Source organism: Rhamphochromis sp. 'chilingali' (genome assembly GCF_963969265.1).
Source record: "Rhamphochromis sp. 'chilingali' genome assembly, chromosome: 13".
Classification (NCBI taxonomy): Eukaryota; Metazoa; Chordata; class Actinopteri; order Cichliformes; family Cichlidae; genus Rhamphochromis; species Rhamphochromis sp. 'chilingali'.
This window is the reverse complement of record NC_137940.1, coordinates 8,710,847-8,727,808: the sequence shown is the minus strand read 5'-3', so window position 1 is coordinate 8,727,808 and position 16,962 is coordinate 8,710,847. Positions and strand designations below refer to the sequence as shown.

At 39.9% G+C, this 16,962-nt stretch overlaps 1 long non-coding RNA gene across 1 annotated transcript; it reads left to right on the top strand.

The window, feature by feature from the left end:
* Positions 1–1,139: 1,139 nt before the first annotated feature.
* On the top strand, positions 1,140–3,588 carry LOC308408574. The gene is made up of 6 exons (XR_013973810.1): positions 1,140–1,260; positions 2,075–2,313; positions 2,411–2,522; positions 2,838–2,927; positions 3,042–3,214; positions 3,378–3,588. It is a non-coding gene; the product is annotated as an uncharacterized lncRNA (long non-coding RNA).
* The last annotated feature ends 13,374 nt before the right edge of the window (positions 3,589–16,962 follow it).

Sequence of the window (16,962 nt, the reverse complement as noted above, 5' to 3'; positions counted from 1 at the left end):
TTGGATGTCACAGTTAGTCTTGGATGTACGTAGTATGTCATGAGTAAGTACTTTTATTTAGATAGAAAGGATTTTGCAAAAGTGACCAGATAGTTTATGATGATATAAGATGAAGCTTGTTTGTCACAGTTACACTGTTTACATGACTTTTTAATATCCCACCAGTTTGTTTATAGTGATTGGGTTTCAATTACCCAGCTGAGTTTTTATAGAGGAACCCCTCTGCTCATGCTGGACTCCAGCGTCCACTTGTACAGTCTTTATTTTTTGGAAATCCCAGTGGGGGCTTGGCCTAGATGAATCCACATTATCATCCTTATTAAAAATAGTCTTTTTGTATTTCAGTTCAAAAACTTTCCCGCTTCAAGGGTATGATTAATGATTAAGAGGAAAAACCTCTCATCTTTGAAGCTCTTAGAGACATCAAAGCTCTTCAGCTTATTGTTAGACTAGGTTTATGTCCTAAAGCACAGCTAACACTTAACTGCATTAAAGAGAGTTTCATTGAACATGAGGCAAAGAAGAAATCTGGCAAGTGACCTGTAAGCTGTCAAGAACGTATTTCATCCACGTGTATTTATGCTATGTATGTATATTCAGTTGGGTTTAAATGGAGTGTAATATGGATGTTAGCATATAAATGTTTATAGTCAGATATACAGTTCAGTATTTCATAAGATTTTCCCTTGTGGCTGGTTAATGTTAAGACTGTTCTTAACCTAAAATACAGGCCAGGACCTGTGCATACATCATACTGTCTGTCAGATATACATTTTTTTTTAAAAGTTGCAATGTTACATTTGCTAAATGTTGTACTCAATGACCTCAAAGCCAATAAACTTCCCAGATAGCAAGGAGACATTGAACAGATGTTGAATTTCCATCTGAACCATCAGAATCGTCAGGATTGAAATGTCAACACAAAACCAATGTTGAAACAACATTGAAATACTGATGAAACCTTACACTGACATTGAAATAACATTGATTCACTGTTGTTCTGTCATCGTTGATTGTTGATCTATTTATAGTTGACAAGGTGACAACAATCACGTTGAAAAACCATCGATTTATGGTTGAGCGGGAAATTAAAGCTGCTACCACTTGGACTATTCCGCAGCACCCCTCTCAGTGGTACATCCCTCCAGGTAACCATTGTCTTGTACAGTAGAGCGGGACATTAGATTTACTCTCAGCGGAATTGACCGGAGAAGGCATCAGTTCATGCACTGCACTGGCCTGCGCCACGATTAGTATAAGGTAAGAATGAATGACTTTTGTTCTATTCGTTATTTCCACGGTTGCATTTGAATAACAGTAAAAAAATAAAAAAAAACTTGTTAATGTAAAGTTTCGGATAAAATGTGGGAGCCCGAAATTGTGTCTACTTTCATCTTACAATCCGGCAACAAATAAATTGCACTGCAAACAAAGTCTATCAACAAAGAAAACATTTTCGTTTCATACTTTTCCGTTATATTCCCTTACAAAGCTAGCTTTAACGCTTCGAGGGTTCCTTTGTTCTTGCCGTCGCCTCGGCGCTTGACCCAGACTTTCGCTCTGTAGTTGCTTTTTAGCATAGTACTACAAAAAATTGTAAATCTGTGATATATGATTGATAAACGTAAAGGTAACTGTATAAATGTGTTCAATGACTTTGTTACTTTTAATGATTGGAGAGCACCCGCTTCGATTCGCACTCAATTCAAACTTTACGCTGCACGCTCACCTAACTTGCGTTTGCACCTTTTGTCCACACGTAAACTGCGTTTAGCATTTACGTGTGGACGAGGAAGACGGAGAAAACGCAGCGTCAAAGGTGTGCGCCTATTTTGACGCCACACTGTGCGCCATGTTTTTGTCTCGGTGCCATGAATTCCTACAATGGCAGACTTAGACAAAATACTGTTAATTTTATTATCTTCAGTGTTTAAATGCTTACATATACGGGTTTGCTTGTAATTGTTGCCTATATACATTTTAAGCTATTATTTATTATTTAGTTCAATCAATAGATCAAGTTTTGTAGTGACTATGAAATATATTGTAATTATCTGTTTCCTGTTTATCCTAGACAGGGCAAAAAAGGACTCCAAATTAAAAAAAAGATAAAAATGAAAGACTGGTGCATTGTGCAGTTCAGCACTGGTGGTACAGAAATAGTCCCTAGATCATGGATAAATGGGGAGAAATTGTCATGGCCTCCATATCCTCCGTGAGACACATTCAGGATCCACGACGCAGTAAAGAGGAGAGTTCATCCTGGTGCAACATGGCTCACCTATGCACCAGTCCGACTTCTAATAAGCCATGGTGGGTATCATCTGGATTGGTGTTGTATAAATGTAACAATAACAAGTTTTTCGTGTCCTAATTTATGTCTGGCCATACATTGTGTTTGTACTTCCAGACACATTTCACGAAGCAGAACGCAGTCTTCAGAAATATCTAAGTGAACACTGTGATACGTCTGACCTTCAGTCCGAAGCTGAAACTCAGACCAGTCATAAAAGAAAGCACAAGTAAAACTTTTTTTATTTCACAAACATATCTTTGATTGCTAAGAATTTATGATCTTGTCTTTTATACATATCTGTGGTGCTTGCATACTGCAATATCACCACATAATATAGTCCAAAACGTGGAAGCTTGTAAACTTTTTATAAATGCAAAGCCGTGTACACTTGTGCACTTCAAAAATTCCTTGTATACTGTACCTTCTTGCACATCTCCGTTTCCTGTGTGTGTTGTTATAAATCAAACTGTAACTTTAGGAAAAAATATTCCAAAAGCACATTTGTAATTACTTATGACTGTTTTCAACTTTTTTTCTTTAGACCAAATCCCCTGTACACATATAGTGACTCAGAGGATGAGCAGCCCACAAAAAAAATGGTTTCCCCAGGCCCCTCGAGTGAAAATACCAGGTAATAAAATACTGTCTAGTGTCTTTGTACATATCTGTGTGTGACACAAGGAAACGTTTGACAAGTTGTCTGTATTCTTAAATACTTAAAAAAAAAAGCATCTTTTTCTGTCAGACCTGACGAGAGCTGTTAACGAACTCCGTGAGGAGGTCAGAGCCATCCGCAATACCGGCTGCAATGAATCGGTAGATGCTGGGGTACTGGCTCTGGATTTGCCCTTGCACAACATTGAGGAGCTAAACAATGCAGAGCCAGCTCTTCAATCACAAGAGGCAAATAAGGCAATGGTAAGTATATAAAGGTTATGTACACTTTGTAACTATAAATTGTAATAGCTGTCAGATGTGATTTAAATACATAACAACAGCCTGTTGATTAAACACACAAGCACTTGCATACACATTTAAGACATGAGACACGCTAATTCCATCTCTTAAAATGTGTCTATAGGTGAGACGCTTTGCCTTGATTGGAGCCTGACGCAGCAGTTAGGGGCAAACTCTATGTCCGAGTTTGTCTTTGCACAAGCAGTGCAGAAATGGCTCCGATACGCCCCAGATCGTTTGGGTGGTGCAGGACGCACATCATGCAAAAAATTACAAACTTCTGTGAATCATATAAACGTAAATCGGAAACTGTCTTTTAATAAAGTATTTAGCAAACGAAACATGCCTATTGACCTTTTTTTGTTTATTTTTTTTCTCTGTTACATCACATGCAATGCTTTCTTATTTTAGGATATTAATATTGACATGATACATTGTGAGACATTTGGGGGTTTTTTTATAAAGGGTGTCCAATTTAAGGAATAAGTACAATTATGTGTTTAGGTGGTTGAAGTATTGATGGAAACATGCAGTAGTTTAGTATTGGTTAAAATACCTATAAAGAAAGGTAGATTTCCAGTCATGATTTAACTGTTTTAATAAAAAGCAACTGTGCGAAAGAGGCGGAAAATCAACACCATAGCTCAACAGTGTTTCAATATCAGAATCTGACATTGTTTCAATGTCAGTAGTATTAGAAAATATAACGTTGAATCAACGTCAGGTTTCAACATTGATTCAACATCAAAACCTGACGTTGTTTCAACATTAAAAAAGGGTGCAAGAGTGATGTTAGGTCAACGTCACACTTCAACGTTGGTTCAATGACACAGCCTGATATTGACTCAACATTGTTTCAATGTTTCCTTGCTATCTGGGTTAAATTCGTCTGGCGCTGTATTATTTTATAAACTTGATCAAGTGTAGCGGATTAATCAATTAACAAGGATAAATATGTATCAGAAAATTAACACTACACATACACTTTTCCTGTATAAATAAAGTACTGACAGGATTCAACTACCAGAAAACCTCTCAACTTGTCAAACAGCTGGGAGGTTTTGGAAAAACACTGAGAACAGGGAACTCTGTCACACTAGTTTTGTTTTTCTGAGATATATAAATATATGAATGAATATATTTTTATAAATTGACATTGATCAAACAGTCATTGGTGTGCTTCTTTTCAGTTTTCAGATGTCGAAAGTGAGCGGCACCTCGTCCATGTTAGTGATGTGGCTGGGCTGGATGTGTTTGTCGGCGATGTGTTTGCTGCAGTAGGAGCGGAAGATGGCCAGCTTTTCATTATAATCCGCTGGAAGTTGCTGCGCTACCGTAGTCCTGGTCCGGATGGAAAAATGGCACCGTTTCATGAAATGAAAGCACCAAGACGGACCTCCTTGGAAATGTTCAATTTTCATTTCTTCTGCTAGCGAAACCGCTTTTAGTTGAATGGTGACCGTCGAAACGCTTCTCCCACTCGTTCTTTGCTCGATGATCCACTGCTCGAGTCTTTCCTCCAACTCAGGCCACCTTGCCTTATGTCCGCGGGAACTCAGCTGCGTCTTCTTAACCTGCCGGAGCTTGTTTTCCAGCTTCCTCCACTTGCGAACCATCGATTCATTAATCTTAAATTCTCTTGCGGCTGCTCGATTTCCATGTTCCTCCGCGTAGCTGATGGCCTTCAGTTTAAACTGTGCTTCATAAGCGTGTCTCTTTGCCATTTTCAGGGTTGTTAAAACAACAATGTTCCGCATAATGCACATACCTGTCCTTTTATACAGGTATGTGCGATTGTCCCGGTATATACGATCAACGCCCACACTTCACCCTTTAGCGTTCTCATGGTGTTCTCTACTACGTCCTCCTTACAACACACAGGGCGCACTGCACTATAGGGCGCGCCGCACTTTTTAAAGAAAATCTAAGGCTTTTATGTGCGCCTTATAGTTGCGAAAATACGGTAGCCAGTTAAGTGCCAAGACAGATTAGGATCATACAATTATGCTAAACAAGGAGGGAGGGGCAGACGCTCAGAAACACTCACTGTTAACGTTCGGTTAGGACGCAACCTTGTCCGGAAAAAGTGAAGAAATGAGAGAAAACTGAAGCAGTATGAGCAACTAGCTGCATGATATCAATGACATTAGAGCCTGCAAAGCTGAGTGCAGAATGGAAAATGAAAATATCTGCCAGACCAGGGTCAACAACAGATCTTCAAAGACATCCTTGTAGATGCCAACCACTTACCCGCTTAATCTGGAACAGAGTCCAGTTTTGGGTCAAGTGCTGCAGCATCACCTGTCCTGCTGATAACTGCAGGTCAACCACGACCTTCTGCTACTCAAAGTAAAAATGATGCCAGCCAAACAGTAAGAAGGATGAAAAGCTAGCTAAAATGGTAGCCAGTGACCTTTAGCCACTTTCCATAGTGGAGGAAAAAAATGTCAAACCAGGGGTTTTACTCCATTCATGTTCACCCTACTAGTGGTAAATGCATAAAAATAAGGTTTTTATAAAACCACAAAATAAGAAAAGAAAAAACTCACCAACACAAAACTGTCATATTTGCTAAATTAGGCTAAAAGTTGGCGGCCTTATGAGAGCTGGCTCTTATGAATCCCAAAGTGCCGAATCTTTGAAAAGAAGCGGGTCTCCTGTCACTACATGTTAAAACGGTGCTCTTGAACTTGTTTTAGTTTGACAGGAGAACCTAAACGCTACAACATAGCCATGAGTGACAGTCATAAAGGTTGTTAAAACAGACATAGAGGAGAAGAGCCCTTTGTGGTCATCAACCAAATAGTGCCACAGCTCAAAAGTACTTTTGTTGCTAAATACTGGTATATTTACACATGCATATTCTGAATTATTTCAACTGAATATTGCAGGCATTATTCCTTTGCTTTCACAGCCACCCAGGCTCTTGGCTACAGTTTAATATGGTTAACCTGAACTCAGTTTCACTGCTGACCTTTAGCAACTGAGGCACAGCAAACCTCCTGAAAATTTAAACCACTGCATTTATTTAATCTCATACACAGCTGTTTTTATCCAAACCCACGATAAGTTAACAGCAGACTCCGTTAAGCGTTTCTCTCGTTTCCACTTGGTGCCCAGAAGCATTCACACCGACACTGGAATGTGTTTTTATTCCAAAATAAAGAATCAAACATAGGTCTCTTCCTGATAAAACTGACACTGGTAGGGAATACTTGCTGGCAGACAAACATATGGAGAACTAAGGTTCTTTAATAAAATCCCTCATCAACAAGTAGCTGTCTTTGAATAACTTAGCAAAACACTTTACTCCACAACCACAATTTAATCTCCACAATCTCTACATTCATCTCATCACCCGTATCTGTGATAAATTTTAAAAACATACCAAACTACCAAGCCCACAGCAATTTACATATTTACATACAGAATTCTTGATTTTATCAATAGTGCACATTTCTAAACAATTCTCTTGATGGAAATTGCTAAACTCAGTACTAGCACAAATTAGTACAACGTTTGTGTGTGTTTTTTAAAGGTTGCCATGGCAAAAAAAAAAGGCAGAGGTTTAAAAGGAGAACTGAGAAAACCAAATTTATTCACCACTGCAGATGACCCATTACCAAAATAAAACACAGTCTGTATCACAGAAGCCATTTGTCCTCATCTGGACTTGGGGTATCAACAGTCCTCAGTCCAAGTAAACTAAGTTAGGACAATATTTAACCAGGAAGCATATTGTCATAAATCTTCTGACAATACCAACTGGGGACTTGCACCCAAAGAATCTACCAGTTACACTGCCCACTCTTACGAACAGCAAAGATATTTCCGCCAAACAGACAATACATCAAAGAAAATGGTTTGGTTTTCAGCTTAACATACAATTTACATTATATGAGCAAAAACACTGGGCCATGCCATGAAGCTCCTAGAACACAGATTTTGTCCTGACGCTAATACCAAAGAAGGTTTTACGACTGAGTCAGAGTCACGGTGTTGGTGACTTTTATCCACTATCTGCCTCAGCAGTAAAGGACCAGACTTTAATGTTATGCAATCTGTGATGATCTTGGAGGTGAAGAAATTTCACAACCAAATTGCTGCAGCACTGGAGTCCTGTTACAGTAGAATGTTCAAATTCACAAATGTTAATAAAGGCAGACTGGCGCTTGACTTACACCTATTGCAATGGGACTGAAAACAGAGGTGGAGTGGAATACTTACCATAACATAAATAGTTCACTCAACCCTCTAAATACAATGATTAAACACTGCCAACAATAACAACAAATGGAAAGGTTAATCACCTTCTGAAATGGAATAACACAGCTTGAAAGGCATCTTTCTATCACTACACAAACAAATCACACACTGAACACTTTAAGTAATAACTGAGGCCTGTTACTGGCCTTAACTGGCTCCTTAAATAGGCTAAACCCCTCCTATAACAAATGATTAATGTTCAACATATAAACGAATTAAAACAGAATGAAGATGAACTCTATAAAAACCTGACAGGAGCACCCTGGCACCCCAACACTGCCGGTTACACTAACAAATCAAGCTGAAGATGTTTGTGGAAACAAACGTTTGAGAAAAGCTGTAAAAGATCACAAAATCTGACCATTTTTTGCATTGTGTAAAAGTCATAAAATGACATAACTAGGTTGTGCACATATGAATAGGTATGTTCTTACTTGTCCTTTTCTTAGCATTTGAATGGGAAAGGTTAAAAAATAAGTTGTGTATTTCTTAGACTCTAAGACAAAACAATGTTTTATTGGAAAAAGGAAACATTAAACAGGATTCAGAAAGGCAATTCAAAGGTTAAAACCATTACAATAAAGCCCTGTTTCCCCCTTAATAGTGTGTGTGCATGATACTGTCTGAGAGCTGACATCAGGGATGCTTTCATCATGATTAATAAACATACAACTACACTCTACACATTTTTCCACACACAAACACATAGACTGTATATCAAGCAAAGTGATACCACCTTTGGGTCAAAGGGGTTTGATCCAATTATAGCCTAGCTTGAGATCACTTCCACATCTAACATAAAATGTGGCTGCAGCCTGGTTACGATCATATCTTACTTGTTTTCCAGCATCATGAACCAATCTAAACCAAGCTGGGGAATGTTCCCCAGGAATGACAATTAAATGAACAAAGAGCAACCTGTGCAATGAACCAAAACAAATGGGAAGAGTGAGCAGTTGCCAAAATCTATAACTGTGGAGCAGCATTTTATGTATGCACCCATGCAAAAAAAGAGAAATAAATAAAAAGAGAGATTGTGCGTTGACCTTGTATTGTGCAGTCTGAAGTGATGCGGGGGTGATTTCAAACAGATGCCGGACAGACACCTGTATCCTTCCCCAGGTCACCAAGCGATGTGACAACCCTCGTCTCGTTTTGCACCCAATATTGTTGAGTCCTTAATGAAATAATCCAAATGGGATTAGTATGGAGGTCTTTGAAGTCTCATTTTCTTTGCCTCCGGTGGAATATCGGGACACGGTGCTTCTTTTGATCAGTGCAATCAGAATCAACTTCGGAGTGGTCCCCGCTGTGTCGGATCCAGTCCAGGAACAGAAGCTTCCGCATGGCTTCATCTCTGCTGGGAGAGCCAAGGGATTCCCTTATTTGCCACAAATAACGTTATGAGCTCATAATTATAAACTGTTCAGCTGTTGTTGCAGCGTATGAGGTAATATGTCTTTTTATGAACAGATTACTTTAATTAATTTAACTGAGGTAAAACTTGTTCATGCAGCATGAGCAGTGGATGTAAAACAACAACTTGTTTCCTCATCTCCCGGGGTGCAACGGGGTGTGTATTTGCCCGGACATCTGAGCTAATTAGCGCTTTCTTCCGGGGTGGGGGGAGGCTCACATTCGCAATCTATAGCTTGATTCACAAACTTCACCTCTGGGGCTGTCGTTCGTGAGAACCGGCATTTCAAACTTGTTTTGAGGCAAGTTCAAAGTTATTGTGGGAGGATGGTCCTTTGTGTCGCCTTTAATCACTTTGCAGCGACTGAAAGGAGTGAAAAGCATCACCATGACAAACTCAGTCATCTGTGAAAATAAACGCTGGTGTGCATTCTCTATAATAAACAAGTAGCCACATGTTATGACGCAGTAAGGTGTTTGCATAGCGTGTGAGATGATTCATTTGTTACTGAACAGTGTCATTTAGAAATGAAAGAAAAGCCTTAAAAAACAGTATCACAGTATATATTTACTATTCATTTACACTTTACTTCAAATTCTAAATCTAAATAATGAAAAATATTACATGCATCATCCCAGGTTAGAAGAAAATGTCCTTAAAGATCAAACCAGTCATTTTTTCAACTTTGCAAAATGTCATCATAAATCAGATAAATATGTTTTTTGTAAAAAAAAAAAATTCCATTTCAAAACAACAGATTAGAACAATCATAATAAAACTACTACAGTGATGCCAAATATTGAATCCCCCTAAATTTAAAATTCAGAAAGTTTCAGTTTCAGTGTTTGGTCTTTTGAATGCTTGTTTTTAAGTTTCCTGATGTCTTTCCTGAGATGTTTCAACCCAGAGGTCAGCATATACTCCTCAGAGACTGTGCAGAGTGTTTTATAGTCTAATATATTATACTCCCATCCAAGAGAACAATGCGGTTTTTGTCCTGGTCGCTGAACTGGACCAGCTCTTTATCCTCTTGAGGATAATGGAGGGTGTGTGGGAGTTTGCCCAATAGTCTACATGTGTTTTGTGGACTGAGAGAGCATCTGATGTGTCGCTGATGTGGGGGGTGGGATTTCTGGAGTACAGGGTATGATCTGTTGTTATGGGTTATTCTGACACTGTACAGCCACAGTGAGAGCTTGGTTTGCATTGCCAGTAATAACTCAGACCCAGGATTGGACTCCATCATTGTCAGGGATTTCTGGGTTCTGTAATTTTTTCAGACATCATTTCTGGGCAGAGGAAAGGTGTGGAGGGCATAGCGTTAAGCGATTAAAAGATTCTTCTCTGCTTTTTGGATGATGTGGTTCTTTTGGCTTCGTTGATCACCTCCAGCTTGTGCTGGGAGTACATGTACAAGACTATACTTCTCAGTTGAAAAAGACTGGCATGCCCACTTTAGATTGGAAAGAGTTGCTTCCCCAAGTGGAGGAGATGCAAATACAGTGGGGCAAAAAAGTATTTAGTCAGCCACCGATTGTGCAAGTTCCCCCACCTAAAATGATGACAGAGGTCAGTAATTTGCACCAGAGGTACACTTCAACTGTGAGAGACAGAATGTGAAAAAAAATCCATGAATTCACATGGTAGGATTTGTAAAGAATTTATTCGTAAATTAGGGTGGAAAATAAGTATTTGGTCACCTCAAACAAGGAAAATCTCTGGCTCTCACAGACCTGTAACGTCTTCTGTAAGAAGCTTTTCTGTCCCCCACTCGTTACCTGTATGAATGGCACCTGTTTGAACTCATCATCTGTATAAAAGACACCTGTCCACAGCCTCAAACAGTCAGACTCCAAACTCCGCCATGGCCAAGACCAAAGAGCTTTCGAAGGACACTAGGAAAAGTATTGTAGACCTGCACCAGACTGGGAAGAGTGAATCTACAATAGGCAAGCAGCTTGGTGTGAAAAAATCAACTGTGGGAGCAATCATCAGAAAATGGAAGACATACAAGACCACTGATAATCTCCCTCGATCTGGGGCTCCACGCAAGATCTCATCCCGTGGGGTCAAAATGATCATGAGAACGGTGAGCAAAGATCCCAGAACCACACGGGGGGACCTGGTGAATGACCTGCAGAGAGCTGGGACCAAAGTAACAAAGGTCACCATCAGTAACACACTACAACGGCAGGGAATCAAATCCCGCAGTGCCAGACGTGTTCCGCTGCTGAAGCCAGTGCATGTCCAGGCCCGTCTGAAGTTTGCCAGAGAGCACATGGATGATACAGCAGAGGATTGGGAGAATGTCATGTGGTCAGATGAAACCAAAGTAGAACTTTTTGGTATAAACTCAACTCGTCGTGTTTGGAGGAAGAAGAATACTGAGTTGCATCCCAAGAACACCATACCTACTGTGAAGCATGGGGGTGGAAACATCATGCTATGGGGCTGTTTTTCTGCCAAGGGGACAGGACGACTGATCCGTGTTAAGGACAGAATGAATGGGGCCATGTATCGTGAGATTTTGAGCCAAAACCTCCTTCCATCAGTGAGAACTTTGAAGATGAGACGAGGCTGGGTCTTCCAACATGACAATGATCCAAAACACACCGCCCGGGCAACAAAGGAGTGGCTCCGTAAGAAGCATTTGAAAGTCCTGGAGTGGCCTAGCCAGTCTCCAGACCTCAACCCCATAGAAAATCTGTGGCGGGAGTTGAAAGTCCGTGTTGCTCGGCGACAGCCCCAAAACATCACTGCTCTCGAGAAGATCTGCATGGAGGAATGGGCCAAAATACCAGCTACTGTGTGTGCAAACCTGGTAAAGACCTATAGTAAACGTTTGACCTCTGTTATTGCCAACAAAGGTTATGTTACAAAGTATTGAGTTGTATTTTTGTTATTGACCAAATACTTATTTTCCACCCTGATTTACGAATAAATTTTTTACAAATCCTACCATGTGGATTCATGGATTTTTTTTTCACATTCTGTCTCTCACAGTTGAAGTGTACCTCTGGTGCAAATTACTGACCTCTGTCATCATTTTAGGTGGGGGAACTTGCACAATCGGTGGCTGACTAAATACTTTTTTGCCCCACTGTATCTCAACGACTTGTTCAAGAGTGATTGAGGGAAGAAGCGGGAGATTGCTGATGTGAATGCTGTACTGGTCTGTTGTAAAATAGGAATGAGATTGTAGATTTCCTTGTCAAACTACAGTCCCACCCCACTTAATAATAATGGATTGCATTTATATAGCACTTTCCGAGACCCTCAAAGCACTTTAGAATTCCACTATTCATTCACTCTCACATTCATACACTGGTGGAGGCAGCTACAGTTGTAGCCACAGCTGCCCTGGGGCAGACTGACAGAAGTGAGGCTGCCATATCGCGCCATCGGCCCCTCTGGCCAACACCAGTAGGAAGTCGGTGAAGTGCCTTGCCCAAGGACACAACGACGAGACTGTCCGAACCGGGATTTGAACCGGCAACCTTCTGATTACAAGGCAAACTGCCAAGTTTTGAGCCACGATCGCCCCACTTATTCCCACAAACTCTGGATAATGACTGAAAGAATGAGATTGTGGAGACAGGCAGCAAAAATGAACTTGTTTCAAAGGCTTTTTGGGCTCTCCATTAGAGATGGGGTGAGCAGCTTGGTCATTTGGGAAATCTGCTCCTCCTTCATGTCATAAAGAGCCAGCTGAGGTGTTTTGTGTTGGACACCTCCTAGGTGAGGAGTTTCAGGCATGTAGTACTGAGAGGAGAACCCAGGAAAGACCTATATGGCACAATGGTGAGATTATATGTGTCAGTTGGCTTGGTAACACCTTAGCGTCTCATCAGAAGTGATGAAGGAGGTGGCTTGGGAGGAAAAGGCCCCAGATAAGCGATGGATGGATGGATGGATGGTCTAAACAGTGAACCTTATGAAAAAAAAGACCTGATTGTTGTGGTGGTACTTAAAGTAACATTTGCATAGACATTTGTTTTCTTTATTTTTAACTTTTTAAGAGCAAAAAGTAGCCTCTAAAAAGTTGTATTGGTCTGTTTAGGACACTGCCTTTTTTGGGAATGCATTGTGTAAGCATGAATATGTTAGAGTAACCATATCCACCTTAGAGGGGTTGTGATATTTGTTTGAACCCATTTGAAACAAATGGTAATGTTGGTTAATTTCAGCTGCTTTTTTAGGTGCTAATATGCCGTCTTATTGGCAATTCAATGACAGGAAATTCAGATTAATGCCTGTACTGTATCTGAGGCTCTGTCTAAAATTATTTTTCAATGATTTAAATTGCATCTTTGTGAAAACAGTATTTAGAACTGGATCTGGACTAAAATTAAGGACAAGATTTATGATAGAAATGTTTGGCACAAAATCAAACAAAGAGTTACAAAACAGCATGAGCTCAGTCGTCATTTATACGAGTACAAGGCCAGTAATGTACGGTGTGGAGTCGGGTGTTCACACATGGTAGAATAACTGCAGTAGCTTTTGATGTCCTGAGCACCTTACAAGCTGATTAAACACAAGATTTACAAGGCCTGGCTGTGAAACACTAGAGATGTATCTGAGCAGCATGTGGTGTTGCAGTAATTAAGTTATTAAGTCCTTACTTGAATGTCCATCCTTCGTGCAAGCTGTTGTGCAAATTTATGGCTCGTGTTAGATCCACAGCCTCTCGCAGCCTCAGTGGTATGGAGATACCCATACAGAAAAGAAATAGTAAAAACTTATATGTGATTACTCATGAAAGTGGCCACTTTCATGAGTAAATCATATAAGGCTTACATGATTTACTCATGAAAGTGGCCACTTTCGCATTACTTTCATACATTGTTTTAGTAAGTATCCAAAACATACAAGTTTCATTATATAATTTTTCAAGGGATCTTATATCTGTTTTCACACTTATATGCTTTTCATACAAGTTTCACACAAGACAGATACAAACTTTATAAGATTTATATATATCTTTTCCATATGGGTAATTTAGCACGGAGAGTAAAAAAATAATCCACCAAACTCTTCCCAACAAGAATATTTGTCCATATGGACATGTTTAAGACTGAAATGTGTTCCTTACATAAAGCGGCGCTCAAAGAGTTATGAATTAGCTTGTGACATGCAAACAGGTGCACATGGCCAGAAATATCTACCAGCTAAGCTAATGTTTATCCTGAGTGAGTCACAGCAGGCATAATGATTATCATTCCACAACCTGTCCAAGATTCCTCGCAGTGCATTAGCAACATTACCAATCACGGTGTCATGCTTTGTGTAGATATCCAATCAGCTTGTTTGAATAGTGGCAAGATGTGTGGATCCCAGATGCGAGCGAATCTCAGGAAAGTGAACTCGGAGACTACACCTGCGATTTTATCGCATCTGCAGATTCAGTCCAGTCTTTGCTGTACGTAATGTTAAGCGTCGTTTCTCATTTAACTAATTTGACCTGTTAAATTAGTACCATCCTTATGGCTTTGGAACATTAAGTTTTTATAATCAAAAACAGTTGGTTTAAGGCTAATTTAAACAGGACTTACACCAAAGCTTCATTTGTTTATGTAAAGCCCATTCTGTTATGTCTCACTATGTGTAATTTCATTTGTCAGGGTCTTTGTGCAGAATAGGAAATTTAAATGTTCACAGGCCTGTATATACATGACCGTAACCAGCTATGAGCTCACATAGGTCTTGTTTTTTTCCCTCCTCCAAAATAAGACTGTATAAATCAGCATACATAAATGTGGGATTCTCTAGATGGCTTTTACTTTGAAAAGACTCTTTGGGAATTCTATGAAGTTATGGCTTGCCCCACGGTGCCTCTGATTGGGTTGTGATTAAGGGGTTAGGCTGACACATAGTTCACGAGGAATGATTATGAGGTTTATGATGGTTGGTTTAGGCACAAGAAGTGAATCAGAAGAACTCTTTCCCACAGTCCCATTTTACTGGAAGCAAAGGAATAGCTCTGTATTTATTTTGCTTTATACACACAACACTCTGCTCTTTCATAATTCTGAATACACAGTTGCTCCTTATAAAAAGGGAGATATAGAAAATAAACTTAACTGTATCAAAACTATAGCACCTATAGTTTTTTTTTCTTGTCACTGGAGCACAGGTAGTGCACTTGAAATATGATACATAAAAACAAAAAAACAACCTAGTCTTCTAAACCCCGGTTATGGCTCTGTCTCTCCACATTTTCATGGGAAAATACATGCGGAGATTATTCTCAAGTTTAAAACCAGTACTTACTTGTTTAAGGCTGCACATGTCAAAACGTTTCTATAAAATATTTCTCAGTTTATTCTCGGTAGTAAAAAAAATAAATAAATAAAAGAGAGAAAAAAATTAATTTCCCCATTCTGACATCTCCCTGAGCTTTCAGCATCTTTAGCAGAAGGCAGATGTCTCAGTGGTTTACACTGTTGCAAGAGGGTTTAAGTTCAAACCTGGGAGTATGCATGGTTTCTCTGGGAGCTCCGGTATGTCCCACCATTGAAAAAACATGTTAGGGAAATTTTGCCTTGGATACTCTGCAAAAGAAATTTTTAATCAACAGTTTCTTGTCCTGTCTGAATTCAGTTATAAATGAATCTTCCTGCTCTATTTTTATTGCCACCTCTAACTTCACCATTATTTTTCACTATCACCGGTATTGTCATGTTTAAAGCAACAGCAGCCACAAACTACTTGATAGAAAGCTCCAGCAAGGCTGACTTCTGCATTAGATTTACACCACAAGTCGTACCTTGGGTTTTCAGTCAAAGCCTTCTGAAACGTTATACTGTAACCTGACTTGGAACAGCCTGCCACAACTGATTGGCTGTTTCCTCCTATGCATTTCTGGATTCTACTACTGCTGAAACCTTTTAAATGGACTCAAAGGAAACAGACAAACTTGTTTTTTGGTGGTGAAACTGTGGGGCAATGGAAAAACACCACAGACTAGTATATATCTCGGCAAAGGTATTGCTCTAGGCTTTGTTGTAGATATCAAGCAGGTTTGTCACAGAAGGATAAATTAGGATAAAATGAGCAGGTGGTTTGTGAATAAAATGGTACATTTAGCCTGTTACAAAGACAGTGGACAGACAAGAGGACAGTGAATGCTGGACTTTTGGTTGTTGTTCTATGAATTGTCTATGTTAGTTTGGGAATGCGGCCTCAAATAAATACATAACAATGTTACTGGTGTAAAAAAGTGCCAGAGATTAATAGAAACTCTGATTCCGAAGATGATCTTTCGTGGCATTTCCTTCTGTCCTGCTCCGCTGACGTGTCCTGATCGATTTCATGGTGCATGAATTTTTACAAAAAGCTACTGACATTTTAATGTTATCAGAATTTCTGCTGTGTTAGGTCCTTGGTTACTATTACCATTCAGATGTGCTGACATTATCTCAGAGCGGGCTGACATGCCAGCTGAGCCGCTGCTTGGCAGGCTGACCCACAAACCCACACCCACCCTTGGCTCAGCTCAGCTACTGGTGAGATTTACCACAGACAGAAACTGTCGAGAGGTTTCAGCTTAGACAGCAGATTGCTGCTCTTTGGTAAATGCATGCTTTGAGTTTCTGCCAAAAGATAACCATCTGAAAAAGTTTGTATTTCTTGAAATCTTCTGACATGATTTGAATACACTTTTTATATCCAAAGAGCAAAGTTAAAAACTTTAGCCAGTGAAAGAAGAAGTTCACATTCCAGCAACATACAGCGGCTTGAAATATTCATCTGATAATAATAATAACGATGGATTGCATTTATATAGCGCTTTTCGGGCGCTATAAAGTGCTTTACAATACCACTATTCATTCACTCTCACATTCATACACTGGTGAAGGTAAGCTACAGTTGTAACCACAGCTGCCCTGGGGCAGACTGACAGAAGCAAGGCTGCCATATCGCGCCATCTGCCCCTCTGGCCATCACCAGTAGGCGGTAGGTGAAGTGTCTTGCCCAAGGACACAACGACCGAGACTGTCCGAGCCGGGGCTCGAACCGGCAA